Raw genomic sequence first — 3,893 nt, 5'->3', positions numbered from 1 at the left:
CCCCCTCCCAACCCACCCGAACCCACCCCACCCACAAGCTGATGGTACTGGGAAACCAACACACAAAACACAGGTAAAGTGTTAACAGAGAAACTGAGGGGTAACCTTAAGAAAGCTCTTGGATTAGGCGTGGAAGGACATGGTAGGAAGCATCAACCCTTATCAGCTAAAGGAGGAGGTAATGACAGAGAAACGCCTGTGAAAATGGTGGGATTAGCCTGGACCTCAGACCTAGCAATCCATCCCAACGAGGAAAAGGAAATCAAAGGGGAGGGGAGGGGGGTATATATCTATATATATAGTCCTCATTTTGAGTAATAACACATTTATAAAGTACTGATTTACATCTGATTGTCATTACAAAATATCTATAAATCAAAGTCTTCTATCTGTTAAAAAAGCAGACCAATTAAATTTTCCTTTTTAAAAAATACCTTGATTGAAGAGAGAACTCCATATATTACACATTTGTGGAAAGGATTTTTTTTTCTGACCAAGACATTTTTCACATTTTTTTTCTTCTTTGCTGTAAATAGATTCTTGATATCTATGGCTACATGCCATGCCTTGTGTAAGAAATTAACAGAACCAAACTACTGGTTTTACAAGAGTAGGGCAGAAGCTTACTCACAGATTGGCAAAAAAAAACGTTAACGAGTGTAAGTTGTCGCCTTGGAGGGCAGCTCAAACTGTCTCTCTTGCCCACGTGTGTCAAAGTCCAGCATCACTGAAATGCCCAATGATTCTCTAAGAAGACTCGAGAGTCTCAAGCTCACAAAAAAGTTTTCTTTTTTCCTTTGTAACAAAAAAGCATACTCCCTCCTCCATAGGCTTTAGCTTAAAACATGGGGACATTGAGGACCTGTGTGTGAGAGAGAGAGAGAGAGAGAGAGAGAGAGAGAGAGAGAGAGAGAGAGAGAGAGAGAGAGAGAGAGAGAGAGAGAGAGAGAGAGAGAGAGAGAGAGAGAGAGAGAGAGAGAGAGACATACAGAGCAAGAGTTTGAAACACGCACAGGGAAACAAGTAGTGATCCTTAAATATGTAAAGTAGTAGGATACACACAACTACATGATCAGGATTTGATTCATTATAACAATTATAATTAAAAAATGTTTTTTTTTCGTCAACTGTGTTTTTTACAATCTGTAAACAGCGCACTCTCTGTGCTTATGATGTTCAATCAGTTCTGGTATAATACCACAGCCCACATATTGCGATTAGCTTTAAAATAATCAGTTCAATCAAAGTAAAGGAAAATGTAATACCTACCGAGTCATCCATAATAGAGGCTGGATCAAAGTAGTCAGGTTTGAGTTCGGTCCTCTCTCTGCGATTTTTGGAAGGAGGCTAAGGAGGAAATGAGGTAGGACAGCAGGCTTAGAATTAGGTAGCCTGGGAAATCCAATGCTGCTATGCACAATTATTCCAATCTGCAAAACAGCATGGATTCTCCCCCTAGAGTGGGGTCCTGAGCGAGGGAGCCAAGCAGAGCAGGGACGGGTGGAATGCCAATGATGCATACTACTTGATAAACAGAAGCTTTCAGTTTGTTTGAATAGATACAACTGACAAGATTGGCAATGGGCTACATATATGCCAAAGATACATTTGTAATAGCCAATAAACAGACATGGGCAATCGTACACCACACTTTTCCTACGAGAAAGTGCATAGATACAGTGCCCTCCATAATTATTGGCACCCCTGGTTGAGATGTGTTAAAAGCCTTAAAATAAATTCAGTGTTTTTTGCAGAAGAATACTGTCACACTGAAAATTTTAGGAAAATGTAGCCTTCAACTCAAATGAATTGTAGGAAAATAAAAAAAATCCCTGACTAAAAAATAATTATTTTTCATTAAATCACCTGTTCCGCAATTATTGGCACCCTTAACAATTCCCAGGAAATAAATATAATTGAAGCATTTCTGTCATTTCTACAGTAGTTTACAAAGTTTACCAGAGTATGTAGGAACATTTAATTAGTAATTCATCACTTCCTGTTTCCCTGGGGTATAACTATGACGTGACACCGAGGCCATTTCTCTTATCCACTCTTAAACATGGGAAAGACAAAGGAACACAGCATACAAGTGAGGCAGATGTGCGTCGACCTTCACAGGTCAGGCAGAGGCTACAAGAAGATTGCCACTCAACTGCAGCTGCCCATATCTACTGTGAGAGGAATAATTAAGAAGTTCAAAACAAATGGAACAGTGGTAAACAAGCCTGGACGAGGACCCAAGTTTATTTTGCCACCACGCACAGTGAGGAGGATGGTAAGAGAAATCAAAATATCTCCAAAGCTCACTGTTACAGAATTACAAACAAATGGTAGCATCCTGGGGTCACAAAGTCTCCAAATCAACCATCAGGCGCTGTCTACACGCCAACAAGCTGTTTGGGAGGCATGCACGGAGAAAACCTTTCCTCACCCACAATCATAAACGCAAACGCCTGGAGTTCGCCCAGCGGTATTGGGGCTTCAACTGGGACCGTGTGCTTTGGTCAGATGAGACCAAGATTGAGCTTTTTGGCAACAAACACTCTAAGTGGGTCTGGCGTGCCACGAAAGATGTGCATGCTGAAAAGCACCTCATACCCACTGTGAAGTATGGGGGTGGGTCAGTGATGCTGTGGGGCTGTTTCGCTTCCAAAGGCCCTGGGAAACTTGTTAGGGTGCATGGCATCATGAATGCTTTGAAATACCAGGACATTTTAAATCAAAATCTGTTGCCCTCTGCCCGAAAGCTGAAGATGGGTCGTCACTGGGTCTTTCAGCAAGACAATGACCCTAAACATATGGCCAAATCTACACAGAAATGGTTAACCAGACACAAAATCAAGCTCCTCCCATGGCCATCTCAGTCCCCAGACCTCAACCCCATTGAGAACCTGTGGGGTGAGCTGAAGAGGAGAGTACAGAGGAGAGGACCCAGGTCTCTGGATGATTTAGAGAGATTCTGCAAAGAGGAATGGCTGAAGATCCCTCTTTCTGTCTTTTCCCATCTTGTGAAACATCATAGGAGAAGATTAGGTGCTGTTTTGTTGGCAAAAGGGGGTTGTACAAAATATTAACAACAGGGGTGCTAATAATTGTGACACACATTATTTGATGTCAAATAATTATTTCTTTATGTGGGATTTTTTCCCCACTGAATAAATGCAATTGTATTGAAGGTTGGATTTTTCTCTTTTTTTCCATTAAGGTCCCATATTATTTAGAGAAAAATAATAATAATTGGAAGCTAAAAAACACATCTCAACCAGGGGTGCCAATAATAATGGAGGGCACTGTAGCTTGTGAATTATGATTATTTCTACTCAATATAGGCTCATCAAAGAAATGGGAGTTTGACTCATACCAGGTCAATGTCCATGGTATCAAAGTCCATCCCCTCGTTCAAGTCCTCCAGACGATCCTCCGATGACATCATCACGTCCTCCACTATGGGCTCCTCGTCATCCTCCATCAAGCCAGTACCACGCCGACTATGCGCGCACACACGCGCGCACACAGACACAGACAGACACGTAAATACTTGCACATACATTCCGGCACCTCTGCCGGTACGCTCTTTTACTGAATACAAAATGCAGGGCATGAATGATGGACACTGAGCATGTGAGACGGCCGCCATAATGTTTACGTAAGTCAAGCATTGTATGCAACATACGGTAGTTAGCAGTTGGGGTGAAGGAAATGTGAATACAAACACAGAGTTGTGTGATGGAAACCAATATTTTGGAGAGCCAATGCTATGCTAGTCCGTCACTTCCAGTAAGGGCACAGCATTAGTAGAGGTGCTCCGATCACCATTTTTTGGCACCGATCACCAATACCGATCACCAAAAATCTTTATCTGCCGATCACCGATCATTGCCGATCACAGA

At 42.1% G+C, this 3,893-nt stretch overlaps 1 long non-coding RNA gene across 1 annotated transcript; it reads right to left on the bottom strand.

The window, feature by feature from the left end:
* Window positions 1–772: 772 nt before the first annotated feature.
* LOC134444789 (uncharacterized) lies at window positions 773–3,750 on the bottom strand. Its single transcript, XR_010034105.1, has 3 exons — window positions 3,365–3,750; window positions 1,270–1,347; window positions 773–862 (listed from the first exon to the last, which is right to left on the bottom strand). It is a non-coding gene; the product is annotated as an uncharacterized LOC134444789 (long non-coding RNA).
* Window positions 3,751–3,893: the final 143 nt, after the last annotated feature.

The sequence above is a fragment of the Engraulis encrasicolus genome, unplaced genomic scaffold (assembly GCF_034702125.1).
Source record: "Engraulis encrasicolus isolate BLACKSEA-1 unplaced genomic scaffold, IST_EnEncr_1.0 scaffold_733_np1212, whole genome shotgun sequence".
In the NCBI taxonomy this organism is placed as follows: Eukaryota; Metazoa; Chordata; class Actinopteri; order Clupeiformes; family Engraulidae; genus Engraulis; species Engraulis encrasicolus.
This window is presented reverse-complemented; position numbering and strand designations above follow the sequence as displayed.